This window comes from Drosophila suzukii, chromosome X (genome assembly GCF_043229965.1).
Source record: "Drosophila suzukii chromosome X, CBGP_Dsuzu_IsoJpt1.0, whole genome shotgun sequence".
Classification (NCBI taxonomy): Eukaryota; Metazoa; Arthropoda; class Insecta; order Diptera; family Drosophilidae; genus Drosophila; species Drosophila suzukii.
This window is the reverse complement of record NC_092084.1, coordinates 29,021,888-29,044,925: the sequence shown is the minus strand read 5'-3', so window position 1 is coordinate 29,044,925 and position 23,038 is coordinate 29,021,888.

The window sequence follows — 23,038 nt, the reverse complement described above, 5'->3', positions numbered from 1 at the left end:
GGTCCGATTCCAACTGCGCAGATGGAAGCACGTTGATTAGAGTGGCTATTCACCAATGAAAGACCTTGGCGTTACTTATCGCAAAATCCCAAAAAAACCGAATAGTGGGTTTCGGTATATTTGGTATTTAGTAATGAGTAAAACCGATTTCCATTATTTGGTATTTATTATATTTGGTATTTGTTCAGGCCCACTGTCCGGCGAATCTGGACTGGCCCCGCTATCCAGCTGCACCAGCTGCACCGCTCTACCGCTCTACCGCTCTCCCGCTCTCCCGCTCTCCCGCTCTCTCGCGCTCCCGCTCTCCTGCGCTGTTCCTAGCTCCCGCCATGAAGTCTCCGCTGCGCTTTGGAGCGCAGAGCGGAGCTTAGACTAAGTCAGTTCGATTTCTGAAGTTCAAGAGAATAAACCGCGGTCGTACCCCCGCCTACCTTTTACCCAGTTTAACTTCTTGTGCACTTTTATTTCCGACTAAGGGGCAAATACGCGTTCGAGTGGTTTCTCCCCAACAGCTTCATCAGCACCAGCAGCAAACCGCACCAGCAGCAAGCCAGCGAAGCCCAGCGAACCAGCCCGCCGACGCCGACCGTTTTCCCGCCGTCGCCTCCCACGCCATTCCACCAGCGCCAGCACGGTACCCCGCTGCCCCCCGGCGTACATTTTGGTCCTTCGAGCCGGATAAGATAAGTAAAGCTTTTCGTTATATTAATTGCCGGTCTGCAGTCAGCCACTCGAAAATAATTCGTTTGACTTTCTGTACGATTTGTCTAAAATCCTAGTCCGATTAAATCCGACAACGGCAATTAAAAAATTACTTCGCCATTTTTTTCTTCGATTTTCCTTTTGCCACGTGCGGCCATATTGCCAATTTTTTCCGACTCCTTTTTTAATTGCATTTGGCCGCTCATCCATACTTACATACACATATACAAAATCGAGAAAAAAAATTCCAAGCTTAGAGAAAATATTGTGCAAATATAAGCCAAGCATACAGTGAGAATTATTAAATTTCTAGTGTTCTGCCAATTCAGGCCCCCAAAACTTTTCAAGACTTTTCTCTCTGTATATTCGCAGCCGCTAAAATACTTGCACATATTTTTTCGTTTTTCCAAATACAGTCCACGCACAATAAATCGAAAACTTCCACAACAACACATACCCCGCCGGCAATAATTATTTAACAAATTTAAAACCGGCGAAAATTACATACATACAAATATATTACATCCATACAAATATCTACATATATACACATATCTACATCCATACAAATATCTACATCCATACAAATATCTACATATATACACATATCTACATCCATACAAATATCTACATCCATACAAATATCTACATCCATACAAAAATCTACATATATACACATATCTACATACAGTCACATATAATTTTTAACTCCACCATCCCGTTCCGACTAATTAAAGTTTTCCGTCGGCCATCCGGTAAAAAATAATAAAATACAAAAATTACACCAACCGACGAGAAAACTTTTTTTTTGCCATCAAACTTTTTTAGTATTTTTTGGTATTTGGTATTTACTCCGTAAAATTTATTTTATTTAAACGGGAAAAATACCAGCACTCCACTGCATGCATAGCATCCTCCGTCCACCATTTTTTTTTGGTATATTTTTATTTTTTTCCTCGAAATATTAAATCAAATTAAAGCAATACTCCAATATTAAATAATCAACCGATCGCATCCTCCGACCAACTTTGGTATTTTTTCTTCATTTAGAAGTTTAAATAAAGGCGAAAATATTACAATTACTCCACCGGGGACTATATATATACACATAGTTGGTATTTTCCCCCCTCAATTTATCCAAACGCAAAAATACCAGCAAAAAATATACCAAACTTGATCCCAACCATAATACATATACCAAAAGGGTTAAATATTATAGAATTACTTCTCAACGGGTGATATTCGAACTCATCACTCACTGTTCCTAATCCGTATTATTGGGTTTAATTCCGCAAAGTAACCAGGTCGGTGCTTGCTTCCAATTTCTATTTCTCCGATCCACTACTTTTTTGTCGACACCTCGTTCCACTGTTCCAGAAGTGGGCCAGGTTTCCTATTTATCCGACATAAACAAAGGCGAACAGATTCAGACCCAAATAAAGGTAATTTCTCTTTAAATGTCCGCTGGAAGTGATAACAACAAGTTGTCTATTCCACCTGCCGTAGTCCCAGGCATATCCGTAGATCCGCCCACACCCGAACTAACTGCCAAGACCTCGTCGCCCCGAAAAAGGGTCACCCGTGCAAACGTCAAAATGGCACTAACACCTTCCCAGATCGCTCTAAGCAAATTTACTGAGGTCTCAGATCGGCTGAGTGAGTTTGAATCCAGAGCAAACACTCCTTCGCCGATCCCTCCTACTCTGTCTATGCTGAACATCCGCCGCGAAGAAATACGCGCGTTATGGGACCGCATCAAGGCAGAATACGATGAATGCACCGGGTGCATAGCAGAAGCCGGAGACAGTGCAGCTGATAGTTTGCCAGTTCTCAAGGCTAAATACGGCTACTGCTATTCCGTTTACGAGAGATGTGGGGCTCAGATCGCGGATATGATAGCCCAGGCTCCCCAAGTTCAAGCTGTTCCTACCTAGACTTACATTCCCTCTGGATGTCGGCTGCCTCCGTGCGATACCGAGGTTTTCACCGGAGACTATCTGCGGTGGCCGACCTTTAGGGATCTGTTTACGGCCATTTACATAAACAATCCAAGGCTGACGCCAGTCGAAAAATTGTTCCACTTAAATGCCAAAACAAGCGGCGATGCACACACGATAGTGTCAAACTCCCCCCTTACTAACGACGGCTTTCGCTCAGCTTGGGCTAACCTAACTGAGCGTTTCGAAAACAAGCGGTTGTTAGTAAATAGCCAATTGAAAATACTTTTCAATGTGCAGTCCGTTAATCAGGAATCTGGGTCAGCTATCCGTGAACTTCAACGTACCATCCAGGGTTGCCTTACGGCTTTAGAAATGTCCGGAATTGAAACAGAAAATTGGGATTGCCTCCTAGTGTACATGTGCTCCTCCAAACTTCCTAAGCTCACGCTATCCTTGTGGGAACAGTCCCTGCACAATAAGGCAGAGATTCCGACGTGGCAGGAACTGAACGCCTTCCTTACGGAGCGTCACCGGACCTTAGAAGCCATAGACGACGTACGGCCGTCGGGATCGAGTCAATCTCTGCCAAAAACATCCGCCCCCACTGCAGCGCCTCGAAGAATAAATTCATACGAGACAAGGGTAGCACCCAAGCCAAAAGGATGTGACCTTTGTAAGAAGGAAAACCATCCTGTCCGCACATGTGCACGGTTCCTCCAGATGACGGTCGACGAGCGTTCGGCATACATAAAGAGGAAGCAGCTGTGTCTAAACTGCTTCGCGCGAGGGCACCAGCTGCGTGATTGTGAGAGCACTCATAGTTGCTTTACGTGCCGCGGCCGCCATCACACCTTACTACACAGAGGCAACTCCTCCCAATCGCCTTCGAATCCCGCCCCAAGACCCAGATCAAGACCAAGTACACCAGTTGCCACCGCTTCCCGGTCCACGGACTCGACAGTACAAAATTACTTCGCGACGGGGTATAGATCCGTCTTGCTGGGCACCGCCATAATTGACATATGTCACTTGGGGTCGAATTTTAAAGCTCGTGCCTTGATAGATTCAGGATCAGAGGCAACCTTCATTTCTGAGCGGCTGTTCAATCTAATTAAGTTGCCTCACCAGGTAATCCGAGCCCAAGTATCAGGCTTAAACCAGACAGTATCAGCTGAATCCAAAAAGCTCTGTCAGTTTACCATCCGTTCTCCGACCAGGCCTGGCTTGCAAATAAACACGACGGCCTATGTTCTTCCTCAATTAGCTGGAAACCTTCCATCTTGTCCGATTCCGCAACAGTTTCTACGGGATCTTCCCGAACTGTCACTAGCGGATCCAAAGTTCTACGAGAGTGCACAGATAGATATTCTGGTCGGGGCCGACATACTGCCATCCATTCTCCTAAGCGGCACCCGGCCGAATATTTGTGGCTCTCTTCTCGGGCAAGAAACCATTTTCGGGTGGATCCTAACAGGACCCGTTCCTGCTCCAAGGGAAAATCAGATTTCCGTTTTTTCCACACGAATCTCCCACACAGTTGACACGTCCCTGGATAGGCTTCTCACCAAATTTTGGGAGGTGGAGGATCTGCCAGTAAAAGTGACAAAATCTTCCGATTTGGCTTGTGAGGAAAATTTTCTCCGAACGACTACGAGAGACGATAACGGCAGGTATGTCGTAAGTCTTCCGTTTCGTGATCCTCAAAACGTAAAATCCGCCCTCGGTCACTCCAGATCCTCCGCGTTGTCGCAGTTCCTAAGAACCGAGCAACGCCTGAAGAGGGACTGTCAGCTGAAAGCCAAATACGACTCCGTGATTCAAGAGTATCTCGACCTCAATCACATGAAAGAGGTCCGTCCCACCCATAATTCTGCCAGTTATTACCTTCCGCATCATGCCGTGCTCAAGCCGGAAAGTACAACCACTAAGTTACGTGTGGTTTTCAATGCCTCCAGCCCTTCAGAGAATGGGGTCAGCTTAAATGATATCCTTCATGCTGGCCCAGTCTTACAGTCCGATCTAACTATCCAGATCCTGAAGTGGCGATATTTCCGATACGTCTACAGTGCCGATATCGAGAAAATGTATCGGCAGATATGGGTAGATCCGAAGCATTCCCCGTTCCAACGCATTTTATTCCGCAACAGCGAGGGGCACATTCGAGATTTCGAATTACAGACGGTAACTTTTGGAGTCAATTGCGCGCCATTCCTGGCCATTCGAGTCCTGCAAAAGTTGGCAACTGACGTGCAGCTCAGCCATCCAAGAGCGAGCAATGTCATTCGAAATAATATGTATGTAGACGATGTCCTTGCGGGAGCTGACTCCGCCGAGGACGCTAAGTCCATTGTTCGCGAGCTACAAAGTGCTCTAGATTCCGCGGGGTTTCCACTGAGAAAATGGACCTCCAACAACAAAGAAATATTAGCTCATATCCAAAGCGATCATCTTCTGACAGCCGACTTCCTCGAGATCGACACTGAGAGCACAGCCAAAACTCTCGGCGTACGATGGAAGGCAACGTCCGATGAGTTCTTTTTCGTCCCACCAGATTTAGCAACGGAAATCTCCCACACGAAACGACAAGTCCTTTCCCAAATTGCCAAGCTATTTGATCCAGCAGGCTGGCTCGCTCCATTTGTTGTGTGTGCCAAAATCTTTATGCAAGAGATTTGGCTTCAGGATCTAGGCTGGGACGATAAACTTCCAATTGAGCTGTGCCAAAGGTGGAACAGCTTTCTCCAGAGCTATTCGGTCCTAGACCAGGTCAGAATACCCAGATGGGTTTCCTTCCGTCCAGAGTTCCGCGTAGAGCATCACGGATTCTGTGACGCCTCGCAAAAGGCATACGGTGCTGCGATCTATGTGCGCGTAGAAGTGGGCCATAAGACGATGGTGCACTTGCTCACGGCCAAGACGCGTGTGGCGCCAGTCAAAACGGTGTCCCTTCCCAGGCTGGAGTTATGTGGGGCTCTCCTTTTGTCCGAGATGGCCGAAGCCATTCTTTCAAATATGCCGAGGCTGACCTCAAAATTCCACTGTTGGACCGATTCCACGATTGTGCTAGCATGGTTAGCAAAACCAGCGTGCCATTGGACTACGTTCGTTGCCAACAGGGTGACGAAGATCACCGAGTCCACTGAGGCGGCCAATTGGTCGCACGTTCAATCCGAACATAATCCAGCTGATTTGGCTAGTCGAGGAGTTCCCCTTCAAGAGCTGGTGGATAACCCGCTTTGGTGGCATGGACCCACTTGGCTGCAACGTCCACGCGATCAGTGGCCCAGCCAGGGAACCGACCTGCCGGTGACTGAGATCGAAAAGCGTGCCGTTAAAGTCCATGTGGCGTCTATGCCGTCAGAAGATTTCCTAGATCGCTTTTCCAATTTAGATAGAGCTTTGCGGGTCCTCGCGTATGTCCATCGATTTGTCCAACGATGTCGAAGACAATCTCCGCCTTCCGGGGTCCGTGTAGAGGCCCAGGACGTTGCCGCCGCGGAAGAACTCATGACGATTTGCACTCAGCGCAGGTATTTTTCTGAAGAATACCGCTGCTTGAGTCAGAAGCGTCCTGTGCCCGCGGCGAGTTCGATTCTCTCCCTGAACCCCTTTCTAGATAAGAAAGGGGTAATCAGGGCATGCGGCCGCGTAACGGCCTCCGACAGTTTGCGGTATGATGAACGACATCCGATAATCCTGCCGTACGAATGTGCACTCTCGCGGCTTCTGGTCAAATTCACGCATCTCATTACGTTGCATGGTGGCAACCAGCTAGTGGTGCGTCTCACTCGGTTCAGATACTGGGTTCCGAGAATAAAGAACTTGGTGAAGGCAGTGGTTAACTCCTGCAAGGTCTGCGTTATCCACACAAAGAGATTGCAAGTCCAGATGATGGGAAGTTTTCCGAAAGAGCGAGTGTCCTTTTCCCGCCCGTTCACGTACACAGGGATGGACTACGCCGGCCCGTTTGACATAAAAAATTATACCGGAAGAGCTTGTCTCATTACGAAAGGGTATGTGTTGGTTTTCGTTTGTTTTTCTACAAAGGCCATCCATCTAGAGTCTACATCCGACTTAACGACTGAAAAGTTTCTGGCCGCTTTCGCTCGTTTCGTCTCTAGAAAAGGGTGTCCTCGCCAAGTCCAATCCGACAATGGAAAGACCTTCGTCGGCGCCTCCACCGTGCTTTCCCGAGACTTCCTGCAAGCCGTTAAGGAGTCTGTGACCGATGCCTATAGTCATCAGCAGCTCACCTGGCAATTCATTCCTCCGGGGGCACCCCACATGGGAGGCCTATGGGAAGCTGGTGTCAAGAGCTTCAAGACCTTGTTTTACAAGTCCACCGCTACGCGGAAGTACACCTTTGAAGAGCTGTCCACCCTCCTAGCGAGAATCGAAGCTTGTCTGAATTCCAGACCGCTATCTCCCATGTCCGAGGATCCAACTGATCTCTTAGCGTTGACACCAGGGCACTTTCTTGTTGGTGGACCTTTTCTATCCATAGTGGAACCTGAAGTAAAGGGCGAATCCAAGTCCATTCTGAACCGGTGGCAGCACTTAAAGTCTCTCCATCAACAATTCCGCACTCGATGGAAGGATGAGTACCTTAAGGAGCTCCACAAGCGCAACAAGTGGCAAGTCCCCACAGAAAATCTGCGTGTTGGCGATCTGGTCGTCATTAAGGATGACAATTTGCCCTCAAATGAGTGGCGACTCGGAAGAATAGACTCAGTTTTTCCGGGAGCCGATGGTAATGTCCGCGTAGTCGACATTCGTACGACACGCGGCATTGTCAAACGTCCAGTGACCAAGGTGGTTCTTCTTCCAAGAGAGCCGCCCAAAACTACCTCGTAACGAGCCGCGTTTCTTACACACCCTAGTCCGTAGCCATTTTCCACGTCAGTGTTAATCAGCCGTTTGTTTTTTTCCTTATCCACACTCTAAACAGGAAAATGGCTCCCCGTCCACGTAGCGCTCAGGCTCTGGATAGCAGACGTACTCGAGGTACTCAGTCCTACCGATGCCGAGTCTGCCGCGGAATCCATCCTCTTCGGAAGTGTCAGAGGTTCCTAAAGCTGAGCGCAGAGAAGCGGCTGCGGGCAGTGCTTATTAACAAGTACTGCGCGAACTGTCTCGCACACGAGCACTCCACTGGGAGCTGTCGTAGCGGTGACCGGTGCAGAACGTGCAACCGGGATCATCACACGCTGCTGCACATGCATGACCTTGGTTCCCGGAAAAAGTCCGGCTCCAAGCAAAAGTCCCGCTCCAAGCAAAAGTCCCGCTCCAAGCCACAGCCCGCTTCTCCGCAGCGTTCGCCGGCAAGATCCGCCAACTCGCCAAACGCCTGCTCCTCCACCGCGCTCAGCGTCCTCGACACCAGCTCCGTCGCTCGCCGCACTTCTCCAGCGGCATAGCGTTAATGTCCTCCCGACTGCTGTGGTGATCGTCGAAACCGGAGAGAAGAAGTTCGACACCGCCGCTCTCATCGATCCGTGCACCCCGACAAGCTCTATTGATGCATCCCTGGCCGCCGCGTTGCGTTTGCCGACAACGAACGTGGGCGACGAGAGCATATGCACGGCGACGATTCGTTCGAAGGTCGACGAGGCCATCAAGCTGGAGGTGGTCCTCAAGATCGAGCCGAACGTGCGCATCCGCACTCCCATCCGTGCGCTCAGTGAGAGCGTCGTCCAAAAATTTAAGGAGCTACCGCTCGCGGATGAGGTTTTCCACCGGCCAGCCACGATCTCATTGATCCTGGGCGCCGACGTCTACCCGAAGGTGATAAAGCCGGGCTTTCACATGGTCGACGAGGGACTGCCGGTAGCCCAGAAGACGGTGTTCGGGTGGATCGTCTCCGGCGCCTGTACGCAGGCTTGAGGCGTAGGCGGCTGGCCGAAGTTCCGTCCCCGTTATTATTTTTGCAACGCTAGCGATTGCAAGGGGGGCGGAATGTTCAGGCCCACTGTCCGGCGAATCTGGACTGGCCCCGCTATCCAGCTGCACCGCTCTACCGCTCTACCGCTCTCCCGCTCTCCCGCTCTCTCGCGCTCCCGCTCTCCTGCGCTGTTCCTAGCTCCCGCCATGAAGTCTCCGCTGCGCTTTGGAGCGCAGAGCGGAGCTTAGACTAAGTCAGTTCGATTTCTGAAGTTCAAGAGAATAAACCGCGGTCGTACCCCCGCCTACCTTTTACCCAGTTTAACTTCTTGTGCACTTTTATTTCCGACTAAGGGGCAAATACGCGTTCGAGTGGTTTCTCCCCAACAGCTTCATCAGCACCAGCAGCAAACCGCACCAGCAGCAAGCCAGCGAAGCCCAGCGAACCAGCCCGCCGACGCCGACCGTTTTCCCGCCGTCGCCTCCCACGCCATTCCACCAGCGCCAGCACGGTACCCCGCTGCCCCACGGCGTACAGCATTTATTATATTTGGTATTAAGTATTTAATAGACCGTTTTTTTGGGTTACATATTATATTTGGCGGAAATGTTTTTACATGTACAAGTACTACTACTAAGTAATTATTTATTTTATAAGAAATTATATCCTTTGTTTAACATCTGTTTCTCCGGCTGTAGTACTTCGATTGACTTTATTTACTTTGTATTAATTTATCTGAAACATCTTTCAAATATTTTTTGAGTATACATTACGGTTGAAGAGGAAATATAAGCTGATCAGAAAATCTTTAAAGTTGGTCACGAAAATTTAGATGGTATAGGGGAAATCCATCATGAATCAAAGACTAAGACTCGGCCATTTCCCAACACAGTGGAAATGTGCCGAAATCATCGTCATCGCTAAACCAGGCAAGCCTGAGGCCGAACTGAGATCATACAGGCCCATCAGCCTGTTGTCAATTCTTTCCAAAATTTTGGAAAAAATTATTCTTAAGAAGATTGATGCCTGTGCTGGAGGATAAAGAAATCATACCAGACCATCATGGAACCATACAACAGTGCCACAGAGTAGTCAGCTGCATCCTAGACTCCTTCGAGAATCAAAGGTTCTGCACTGCAGCATTCCTAGATGTGAGACAATCGTTCGACAGAGTTTGGCACCAAGAACTACTTTACAAAATCAAGCACAGCCTTCCTACACCTTACTACCTACTATTAAAGGACTACCTCGAAAATAGGAGGTTTTACGTGAGATGCAATCACCACGAGTCGCCCATCCATGAAGTGGCCACACGAGTCCCCCAGGGCAGCGTACTTAGCCCAATCTTGTACTCTGTGTATACTGCGGACATGCCCGTTTCTACGGGTATCCTAAACATGACATGCACCTAAGCGGACGACACGGCGTTACTGGTCTCTGCGGACACCCTGACATTGACAGCGCAAGGACTGCAACAAGCTCTTACAAATAATATGGCTAAAAAGATGGAATGTTATCATCAATGCAGAAAAGTCCGTGCATACAACCTTCTCCCTGAGACCAGGAACGTCCCCATCGGTCACCCTAAACGGTGCAGCCATCCCACAACACCCCACGGCTAAATACCTGGGCCTAGCCATGGATTCCAGATTAACATGGAAGCAGCATATTGTGGGTAAAACCAAACTCATGAGGTCGAAAAACCGACAAATGTGCTGGCTGCTCCAAAGGAGAAGCAAATTGTCCATAAGGTATAAACTTCTTCTTTACAAAAGTATCATAAAACCAGCGTGGACGTATGGTTTTGAGCTATGGGGCACTGCAGTAAATACCAACATCAAAAAACTGCCCTACCGTGAGTCCTAAGGTCCAGTCCGTGTCAAACCGGTACGAGGAGGTCGTCGGAGCCCTGATGGTCCGCATTGGAGTGCTGGAGGACCGATTGAGGAGGCAGACGCCGGTCGCCTCATACGCAGCCACCGCTGCTAGAGGCGCGCACCACGTTGTCTCACCTGCTGCCCCTGTTTTCCCCGTAGCCATACCGCGGAAGATCCGGGAGACCTGCTCGGCAGTCGTTGCGTGCGACGACCCGGCCCTGTCAGGCAGGCAGATCGCGGAGAAGATCCGCAAGGAGGTAGCTCCTGCTCTGGGCGTACGAGTACACAAGGTGCGTGAGCTGAAGCGGGGCGGCGCGATTAGTCGCACGCCATCGCAGGAGGAGATGTCGAAAGTCGTTGCCTCCGCAAAGTTCGCCGAGGTGGGCCTCAAGGTGTCGAGGAATGCTGCTGCGAAGCCCCGTATGACGCTCCAGGATGTGGACACCTCCGTGGGACCAGACGAATTTATGATGGAGCTCAAGGAGAAGAACTTCGAGAAGATGAGCCTCAAAGAGTTCCAGAAGGCGGTAGTCCCGGCGACCAAGCCCTGGTCAGCTGCAGACGGTCCCACAGATAATGTGACGCTGGAGGTAGATGACCAGGCTCTGGTCGTTCTCGAAGGCGGGAGAGTCTATGTAAAGTGGTTTTCCTACTGCTGCCGCTCTCAGGTGCGCACATACGCGTGCCACCGATGCCTTGGTTTTGACCATAAGGTCAGCGAGTGTCGGTACCCCCAAGAGACGCAGGTCCGCCACCAGAACGGCTGGGCAGAACGACCACGTCGCGGCAAATTGCAGGAATGCGGTGAACTGCCGAAGCTGCCGTCATAAAGGAATGCCCTCGGGGTATTATATGCTTTCGGGTGGCTGCCCAAAATACGGCGCCCTGGTAGCCAGGGTGCAAGGTAGACATTAAATATGTAATACGACGGAATACGGAGTGTGCATGAGTGTCACAGGAAGATATGGCACAATCTTTCTGGCCTCCGTATACTGGATACCGTTCTGCTGTTAGCCAGCAGAACACCGACGGGACTTCGTGAGACGGCACAAGGATGATCCATGGGGCACGTCTACCAGATATGCCGAGGCCGGAAAAAGACAGCCGATCTCGGATGTCTTCGGTCGAACGGCGCGCTTTCCGTAACCTGGCACTGCGCAAATGTGCTCCTCCGCAACTTTTTCCCTGTTGCGGCGCGAGAGGACATACCCCCTGGTGACCCACCGATCCTCGAAGCCTTTGAGGTTGCAAGATTAAGGACTGCAGATACAAAAATATCTGCCGACAGTGCGGATAGACCAGCAACGGTGCACGAGACTGTCAGAATCAGGTGTACTGCCGGAATTGTCGTTTTAGTAACTACTCATCGGGACATGCAGCAATGCTTGCAAGGTTGAATGTTATATATTAATTAATTAATATTGTTATATTAATTAATTAATATATATATATTAAATAAATAACTTGGATATTCCTTAAGATCTTTCTTTTCATAACTATATTTAACAAAAATAAAATTTAGGTAGAATAGCAATAATCGGATTGCAATTCAGTACCGCCGGCGCATTTTTGGTTTTAGCCCCTCCAATGTAGAACATGCCTCGCGAATGGTCTGATTCCAACTGCGCAAGCAGGTTGATTAGAGTGGCTATTCACCAATGAAAGACCTTGGCGTTACTTATCGCAAAATCCCAAAAAAACCGAATAGTGGGTTTCGGTATATTTGGTATTTAGTAATGAGTAAAACCGAATTTTATTATTTGGTATTTATTATATTTGGTATTTATTATATTAAGTATTTAATAGACCGTTTTTTTGGGTTACATATTATATTTGGCGGAAATGTTTTTACATGTACAAGTACTACTACTAAGTAATTATTTATTTTATAAGAAATTATATCCTTTGTTTAACATCTGTTTCTCCGGCTGTAGTACTTCGATTGACTTTATTTACTTTGTATTAATTTATCTGAAACATCTTTCAAATATTTTTTGAGTATACATTACGGTTGAAGAGGAAATATAAGCTGATCAGAAAATCTTTAAAGTTGGTCACGAAAATTTAGATGGTATAGGGGAAATCCATCATGAATCAAAGACTAAGACTCGGCCATTTCCCAACACAGTGGAAATGTGCCGAAATCATCGTCATCGCTAAGCCAGGCAAGCCTGAGGCCGAACTGGGATCATACAGGCCCAGCCTGTTGTCAATTCTTTCCAAAATTTTGGAAAAAATTATTCTTAAGAAGATTGATGCCTGTGCTGGAGGATAAAGAAATCATACCAGACCATCATGGAACCATACAACAGTGCCACAGAGTAGTCAGCTGCATCCTAGACTCTTTCGAGAATCATAGGTTCTGCACTGCAGCATTCCTAGATGTGAGACAATCGTTCGACAGAGTTTGGCACCAAGAACTACTTTACAAAATCAAGCACAGCCTTCCTACACCTTACTAGCTACTATTAAAGGACTACCTCGAAAATAGGAGGTTTTACGTGAGATGCAATCACCACGAGTCGCCCATCCATGAAGTGGCCACACGAGTCCCCCAGGGCAGCGTACTTAGCCCAATCTTGTACTCTGTGTATACTGCGGACATGCCCGTTTCTACGGGTATCCTAAACATGACATGCACCTAAGCGGACGACACGGCGTTACTGGTCTCTGCGGACACCCTGACATTGACAGCGCAAGGACTGCAACAAGCTCTTACAAATATTGAACCATGGCTAAAAAGATGGAATGTTATCATCAATGCAGAAAAGTTCGTGCATACAACCTTCTCCCTGAGACCAGGAACGTCCCCATCGGTCACCCTAAACGGTGCAGCCATCCCACAACACCCCACGGCTAAATACCTGGGCCTAGCCATGGATTCCAGATTAACATGGAAGCAGCATATTGTGGGTAAAACCAAACTCATGAGGTCGAAAAACCGACAAATGTGCTGGCTGCTCCAAAGGAGAAGCAAATTGTCCATAAGGTATATACTTCTTCTTTACAAAAGTATCATAAAACCAGCGTGGACGTATGGTTTTGAGCTATGGGGCACTGCAGTAAATACCAACATCAAAAAACTGCCCTACCGTGAGTCTTAAGGTCCAGTCCGTGTCAAACCGGTACGAGGAGGTCGTCGGAGCCCTGATGGTCCGCATTGGAGTGCTGGAGGAGGAGGCAGACGCCGGTCGCCTCATACGCAGCCACCGCTGCTAGAGGCGCGCACCACGTTGTCTCACCTGCTGCCCCTGTTGTCCCCGTAGCCATACCGCGGAAGATCCGGGAGACCTGCTCGGCAGTCGTTGCGTGCGACGACCCGGCCCTGTCAGGCAGGCAGATCGCGGAGAAGATCCGCAAGTAGGTAGCTCCTGCTCTGGGCGTACGAGTACACGAGGTGCGTGAGCTGAAGCGGGGCGGCGCGATTAGTCGCACGCCATCGCAGGAGGAGATGTCGAAAGTCGTTGCCTCCGCAAAGTTCGCCGAGGTGGGCCTCAAGGTGTCGAGGCATGCTGCTGCGAAGCCCCGTATGACGCACCAGGATGTGGACACCTCCGTGGGACCAGACGAATTTATGATGGAGCTCATGAGGTCGAAAAACCGACAAATGTGCTGGCTGCTCCAAAGGAGAAGCAAATTGTCCATAAGGTATATACTTCTTCTTTACAAAAGTATCATAAAACCAGCGTGGACGTATGGTTTTGAGCTATGGGGCACTGCAGTAAATACCAACATCAAAAAACTGCCCTACCGTGAGTCTTAAGGTCCAGTCCGTGTCAAACAGGTACGAGGAGGTCGTCGGAGCCCTGATGGTCCGCATTGGAGTGCTGGAGGAGGAGGCAGACGCCGGTCGCCTCATACGCAGCCACCGCTGCTAGAGGCGCGCACCACGTTGTCTCACCTGCTGCCCCTGTTGTCCCCGTAGCCATACCGCGGAAGATCCGGGAGACCTGCTCGGCAGTCGTTGCGTGCGACGACCCGGCCCTGTCAGGCAGGCAGATCGCGGTGAAGATCCGCAAGTACGTAGCTCCTGCTCTGGGCGTACGAGTACACGAGGTGCGTGAGCTGAAGCGGGGCGGCGCGATTAGTCGCACGCCATCGCAGGAGGAGATGTCGAAAGTCGTTGCCTCCGCAAAGTTCGCCGAGGTGGGCCTCAAGGTGTCGAGGCATGCTGCTGCGAAGCCCCGTATGACGCTCCAGGATGTGGACACCTCCGTGGGACCAGACGAATTTATGATGGAGCTCAAGGAGAAGAACTTCGAGAAGATGAGCCTCAAAGAGTTCCAGAAGGCGGTAGTCCCGGCGACCAAGCCCTGGTCAGCTGCAGACGGTCCCACAGATAATGTGACGCTGGAGGTAGATGACCAGGCTCTGGTCGTTCTCGAAGGCGGGAGAGTCTATGTAAAGTGGTTTTCCTACTGCTGCCGCTCTCAGGTGCGCACATACGCGTGCCACCGATGCCTTGGTTTTGACCATAAGGTCAGCGAGTGTCGGTACCCCCAAGAGAAGCAAGTCTGCCACCAGAACGGCTGGGCAGAACGACCACGTCGCGGCAAATTGCAGGAATGCGGTGAACTGCCGAAGCTGCCGTCATAAAGGAATGCCCTCGGGGTATTATATGCTTTCGGGTGGCTGCCCAAAATACGGCGCCCTGGTAGCCAGGGTGCAAGGTAGACATTAAATATGTAATACGACGGAATACGGAGTGTGCATGAGTGTCACAGGAAGATATGGCACAATCTTTCTGGCCTCCGTATACTGGATACGGTTCTGCTGTTAGCCAGCAGAACACCGACGGGACTTCGTGAGACGGCACAAGGATGATCCATGGGGCACGTCTACCAGATATGCCGAGGCCGGAAAAAGACAGCCGATCTCGGATGTCTTCGGTCGAACGGCGCGCTTTCCGTAACCTGGCACGACTGCGCAAATGTGCTCCTCCGCAACTTTTTCCCTGTTGCGGCGCGAGAGGACATACCCCCTGGTGACCCACCGATCCTCGAAGCCTTTGAGGTTGCAAGATTAAGGACTGCAGATACAACAAGGAAGAACGCTATAGTCGAGTACCTCGACTATCAGATACCCGTTACTCAGCTATATGGAGATATGCAAGCAGCAAAGCGAGATTAAAATGCGCCACCTACCGCAGGTATACAGATTTAAGCGTTATGGGCGTTAGAGTGGGCGTGGCAAATTTTTTTTTTGGGTCAATCGATAGGTATCGACGAGACCAATACATTTCAGTTAAAATTTTTTATCTAGCATGAAAATTGTGGGCGTCACAGGTTTTCGCGGTTTGTGGGCGTTAGAGTGGGCGTGGCACTGTGCTGAAACAAACTTGCGCTGCGTAAGAAGCTCAGGAATCTGCACGCCAAATCTCAATAGCCTAGCTCCCATAGTTTCCGAGATCTCAGCGTTCATCCGGACGGACAGACAGACGGACAGACGGACATGGCTAGATCGATTCGGCTAGTGATCCTGATCAAGAATATATATACTTTGTGAGGTCGGAAACGCTTCCTTCTGCCTGTTACATACTTTCCGACGAATCTAGTATACCCTTTTACTCTACGAGTAACGGGTATAAAAATATCTGCCGACAGTGCGGATAGACCAGCAACGGTGCACGAGACTGTCAGAATCAGGTGTACTGCCGGAATTGTCGTTTTAGTAACTACTCATCGGGACATGCAGCAATGCTTGCAAGGTTGAATGTTATATATTAATTAATTAATATATAACAACAGTCAATATATAACAATATTAATTAATTAATATTGTTATATATTGACTGTTGTTATATATTAATTAATTAATATATATATTAAATAAATAACTTGGATATTCCTTAAGATCTTTCTTTTCATAACTATATTTAAAAAAAATAAAATTTAGGTACAATAGCAATAATCGGATTGCAATTCAGTACCGCCGGCGCATTTTTGGTTTTAGCCCCTCCAATGTAGAACATGCCTCGCGAATGGTCCGATTCCAACTGCGCAGATGGAAGCAGGTTGATTAGAGTGGCTATTCACCAATGAAAGACCTTGGCGTTACTTATCGCAAAATCCCAAAAAAACCGAATAGTAGGTTTCGGTATATTTGGTATTTAGTAATGAGTAAAACCGATTTCCATTATTTGGTGTTTATTATATTTGGTATTAAGTATTTAATAGACCGTTTTTTGGGTTACATATTATATTTGGCGGAAATGTTTTTACATGTTTTACAAGTACTACTACTAAGTAATTATTTATTTTATAAGAAATTATTTCCTTTGTTTAACATCTGTTCCTCCGGCTGTAGTACTTCGATTGACTTTATTTACTTTGTATTAATTTATCTGAAACATCTTTCAAATATTTTTTGAGTATACATTACGGTTGAAGAGGATATATAAGCTGATCAGAAAATCTTTAAAGTAGGTCACGAAAATTTAGATGGTATAGGGGATCACGAAAACTTAGATGGAGGTCAGGATAATTTAGAAGTTCCCGAAAATTTAGAAGGAGGTCGGGAAGATTTCGGAGGAGGTTAGGATAATGTAGAAGTAAACCCTGTTAATCAGAAAGATTTGGGAGGCATCGTGTTAAATCAGGGAGACTTTAATTATATGTTAAAGAAATCTTTTATAGAGCACAAGCCTATTCGTCGTTGTGCGAAAGATTTCATCAAAATTTTAAATAAATAAAATGTAAATATTAGGCCAGATAGTATGCAAACAGAGGGCAGTTCCAATTTGCACAATGGCCTGGAATTCTTAAATCAAAAGTTTACAATGCAATGTAGGAGAAGATTCCAGCCCCATACAATAATCTTCTCCTACATTGCGTTGTAAACTTTTGATTTAAGAAATATAATTTTTTATTATTTCCGAATTTTAATGTAAGTTGTTATTGCTGTTAAAGTCTGTCCGTGAACGCTTCGATTTTGAAAACATACATATTACCTTTAAATGGGCTAGCGACCGGATTGGGAAGTCGGCCTTTAAAATTGGCTCGACTGGTGCCATTTTCCTCCAGAGAGCCAACATTTGCGCCTTGGAGTCGAGAATGGCAGAGTTCACGGCTTCCAACTGCGCCATATCAGTCCGCATTTTGTTGACCTCACTCCCCATCGCTCGGACTACTTCCTCCAGGCGTTGGATCCGTCCATCCAGCCCTGAAGACCTACTCTCCTCAGATGGCGTTGGCGCATTTTGCATTTCGTGCAGATTGAAATTAATTTTTCTTAAAATAAGGGAAGAAATATGTTAGAAAATTATTTTAAATATAAAGGGCAACTAACTTCGGGAAGCCGAAGTTTGTACACTCTTGCAGATCGTTGCTATTTATAACATATCAAACACAAACACCTCTTAACGAGGTGCTCTACATTGGAGGGGTTAAAACCAAAAATGTGATGGCGGTACCGAATTGGAATCCGATTATTGTTTATTGTACCTAAATCGCTGATTTTTATTTAAAACTAAAATAAAAAAAGAAAGGAAGTTAACTTCGGCAAGCCGAAGCTCGTATACCCTTGCAGCTATAATTATCAAATTTAAAAACACAAAAAATGATATTCCCAATAGTATAAGATAATATGTCAAAAAACACCGAAGCTATAAATGTTATTTCCAAGCGTAGGAGGTTATATGTTAAAAAAACACCGAATCTATAATTTGTTTCATATTATTTTCTCACCAATTTTCCGATCGTTCCTATGGTAGCTATATGATATAGTCGTCCGAAATTCAGAACTAATTAAAAAATGTTATTTGCAAGCGTAGGAGGTTATATGTTAAAAAACACCGAAGCTATAATTTCTTTCATATTATTTTTCCACCAATTTTGCGATCGTTCCTATGGCAGCTATATGATATAGTCGTCCGATTTCGATACAATTTAATTCAAAATTCAAAACTAATTAAAAAATGTTAGTTCCAAGCTAAGGAGGTTATAAGCTAAAAAACACCAAAGATATAATTTTTTTAAATTTTTATTTCCGATTATTCCTATGGGAGCTATAAGATATGGCTGTCCGATCCGGCTGGTTCCAACTTATATACTACCTGCAAAAGATATACGACTTTTGGGAAAGTTTCAGCCCTATAGCTTTAAAACTGAGAGACTAGTTTGCGTAGAAACGGACGGAGAGACGGACATGGCTATATATACTTTATGGGGTCGGAAACGTCTCCTTCACTGCGTTGCAAACTTCTGACTGAAATCAATATACCCTCTGCAAGGGTATAAATAAAGTTATGAAATAAAAGATTTTAAGTAATATCCAAGTTATTTATTTGAACTTTTTTTGATAAAGAATGATAAATATATAACATTCAACCTTGGAAACACTGCTGCATGTCCCGATGAGTAGTTCTTAAAACGACAATTCCGGCAGTACACCTGATTCTGACAGTCTCGTGCACCGTGGTCTATCCGCACTGTCGGCAGATATTTTTGTAACTGCAGTCCTTAATCTTAGGGTCAAAACCAGAGAGCCCTCTCATCAGTTTTTCTGTGGCACTTTCTATGTAATATTTATGCAAAATAGCCATCCGTGATGCCATCCATACCCGGCGATCGCCGGCTTCTCAGTCTCGCGACGCTGGTTGCAACCTCAAAGGCTTCGAGGATCGGTGGGTCACCAGGGGGTATGTCCTCTCGTGCCGTCGACTCCGCAACAGGGAAAAAGTTGCGGAGGAGCACATTTGCGCAGTCGTGCCAAGTTACGGAAAGCGCGCCGTTCGACCGAAGACATCCGAGATCGGCTGTCTTTTTCCGGCCTCGGCATATCTGGTAGACGTGCCCCATGGATCATCCTTGTGCCGTCTCACGAAGTCCTGCTGGCTAATAGCAGAACCGTATCCAGGTAATCAGTGTAGGTCCCCGGAGCCGCTAGATGCTGGCAGTATACGGAGGCTAGAAAGATTGTGCCATATCTTCCTGTGACACTCATGCACACTCCGTAGTCCGTCGTCCGTCCGCCGTCGATGGGCATGCAGATGGCGGATGGGCCGTCAACGATGATGGCAGCTTTCTTCCTCCTATCAGCGATGATCAACATTCCTACAGGCAGTCCAGTGAGTCGCTTGCCCGCTTCTAAATAGGGCTCCTAGACTAGTGCGAACAGGTGGCCAGCATCTCATCTGCTTAGTAAGCTCGATGACAGCGCAGCGGCCTCGACCACAATTCGTTTGGATGAAGCTATACATATTTAATGCCTACCTTGCACACTGGCTAGCAGGGCGCCGTATTTTGGGCAGCCACCCGAAAGCATATAATACTCCGAGGGCATTCCGTTATAACGGCAGCTACGGCAGTCCACCTTATTTCTGTATTTTGTCGCGACGTGGTCGTTCTGCCCACACTGGTGGCAGACCTGCTTCTCTTGGGGGTACCGACACTCGCTGACCTTATGGTCAAAACCAAGGCATCGGTGGCACGCGTAGGTGCGCACCTGAGAGCGGCAGCGGTAGGAAAACCACTCCATCATAAACTCGTCTGGTCCCACGGAGATGTTCACATCCTGGACCGTCATACGGGGCTTCGCAGCAGCATTCCTCGACACCTTGAGGCCCACCTCGGCGAACTTTGCGGAGGCAACGACTTTCGACATCTCCTGACAGGGCCGGGTCGTCGCACGCAACGACTGCCAACCAGGTCTCCCGGATCTTCCGCGGTATGGCTACGGGGGCAACAGGGGCAGCAGGTGAGACAACGTGGTGCGCGCCTCTAGCAGCGGTGGCTGCGTATGAGGCGACCGGCGTCTGCCTCCTCAATCGGTCCTCCAGCACTCCAATGCGGACCAGCAGGGCTACGACGACCTCCTCGTACCGGTTTGACACGGACTGGACCTTAGGACTCACGGTAGGGCTTTCGAGCAAAAGCATAAACATCTGTCCGATCTCCAAGCGTTCCCTCTCCACTCCCTATCCGAGAAGGATGTCACAGGGCTGGCTGGTGCAACGAAGGTTCGTTCCCAAGCGGCAGCAGCAGCAGGGGCTGCGGCAGCGGTAGAGGCAGCGACGGGAGTTGCGTCGGCAGTACTCCACGGCCTGCAAATCGGCACTACAAGGTTATTCGGAATGTTTGCCGTTGTAAAGGCGTATTATTCTTAAGCTGCGTGTGCTTCTCATTGGACGACGAGACAATGAATGCGGAATATCAAAACATGTCCGCAAAATGTGCCCGTTCGCCCATAAGTATACATTTATCGACGTAAAAAACTATGGTACCTAAAGCCCAGTACTCAGATCGGCTAAGAGTTTCACTAGTCGAAAAATCTATGTCCGTCAAATTGTGACTAGCGCACTAATTTATAAGTCTTCTTGTATTTGTAGCGTTAGAAAGAGTTAAAACCAAAATAAATAAATAAATGACCGCAAAAAAAAAAAAATTAGCGTCGGCCTGTGAGCAACGAAAGTGGAATGGTGGAATTTGGAACATTTGGGGCTGTTTTTATTTTAAATTTTCTTGCTTTTTGGGGACCAAATCGAAAAATCTAAAATGCAGAATTGTTTAAAAAAAAGACCTATTGATCTAGGTAGGTTTGTGACACATCCGAGGCCTTTTTATGTTTCAAAAATGCAAGCTTCTTGTCAGAAAGTTTCAACAAAATCAAACGCGCAGGTTTCAAGAAAATCGCCTAACAGCGGACCAACTTCGGATTTTTCCCATACACAAAAGGGAGGCAAAAACCAAATCACCTACGGCTCCACTAGAGAATGTGCCAACATGCACGGTATATGGGCAGATTGAGGATCATCTAAGGAGTGTTCGGTGAAAATTGTGTCAAAATTAAACGCACAGATTTTGAGAAATTCGCTTTACAGTGGGGGGTGTTAAAAAGATGAATGGAACACCGTGTAAACCAGAATCAGAAAAATTTGATACTAAGACATGAGCCACAAGCAAAGAGCTTAGCAAAGACAATCATTCGACGCAAACTTTCTTTACCTTATTATTGGTGATCCTTCAAGGAGTGTAACCCTCAGTTTTTGAGAAAATTGCTTAACAGAGGGAAAGCAAAGGGAATTATATCGATATTTCCGAAAGTTCATCTGGCAAGTCTTTCGTTTCGCGGGAGTTAACGAAATTTTGCAGAACATAACGGGACGAGGAATAAAGCAGTAAACATGGTTCGGCAAATCACCATAATAAAATGTGTAAGTATACATAATGTTTTTTTTCGCATACAATTATAATAATAATATAACTTTTTTAGGCGATCAACACTTTGTGCCTGGCGACCTGATCCGTGAACCGCCGCGGCAACCAGCGGGCGCCGACCATCGGGTGGAACCCCAACGCGTCGGCCGAGCATTTAAGAGGCAGCTTCCAGCCTGGATGTGGGCGGTCCTATGGGCTTACCCATACCAGAAATTTTAAGCGAGGAAATAAAGGAAGAGTTAGCAACACTAAAACCATCAAAGTCTCCCGGGTACGACCGCCTAGATGCTGCTGCCCTGAAACTCTTGGCGCCAAACTGCATTGAAAACCTGAAATCCATCATGAATCAAAGACTAAGACTCGGCCATTTCCCAACACAGTGGAAATGTGCCTTCCTACACCTTACTACCTACTATTAAAGGACTACCTCGAAAATAGGAGGTTTTACGTGAGATGCAATCACCACGAGCCGCCCATCCATGAAGTGGCCACACGAGTCCCCCAGGGCAGCGTACTTAGCCCAATCTTGTACTCTGTGTTTACTGATGGAATGTTATCATCAATGCAGAAAAGTCCATGCATACAACCTTCTCCCTGAGACTAGGAACGTCCCCATCGGTCACCCTAAACGGTGCAGCCATCCCACAACACCCCACGGCTAAATACCTGGGCCTAGCCATGGATTCCAGATTAACATGGAAGCAGCATATTGTGGGTAAAACCAAACTCATGAGGTCGAAAAACCGACAAATGTGCTGGCTGCTCCAAAGGAGAAGCAAATTGTCCATAAGGTATAAACTTCTTCTTTACAAAAGTATCATAAAACCAGCGTGGACGTATGGTTTTGAGCTATGGGGCACTGCAGTAAAGGAGGTAGCTCCTGCTCTGGGCGTACGAGTACACGAGGTGCGTGAGCTGAAGCGGGGCGGCGCGATTAGTCGCACGTCATCGCAGGAGGAGATGTCGAAAGTCGTTGCCTCCGCAAAGTTCGCCGAGGTGGGCCTCAAGGTGTCGAGGAATGCTGCTGCGAAGCCCCGTATGACGGTCCAGGATGTGGACACCTCCGTGGGACCAGACGAGTTTATGATGGAGCTCAAGGAGAAGAACTTCGAGAAGATGAGCCTCAAAGAGTTCCAGAAGGCGGTAGTCCCGGCGACCAAGCCCTGGTCAGCTGCAGACGGTCCCACAGAAAATGTGACGCTGGAGGTAGATGGCCAGGCTCTGGCCGTTCTCGAAGGCGGGAGAGTCTATGTAAAGTGGTTTTCCTACCGCTGCCTACGTCGCGGCAAATTGCAGGAATGCGGTGGACTGCCGAAGCTGCCGTCATAAAGGAATGCCCTCGGGGTATTATATGCTGCCCAAAATACGGCGCCCTGCTAGCCAGTGTGCAAGGTAGACATTAAATATGTATAGCTTCATCCAAACGAATTGTGGTCGAGGCCGCTGCGCTGTCATCGAGCTTACTAAGCAGATGAGATGCTG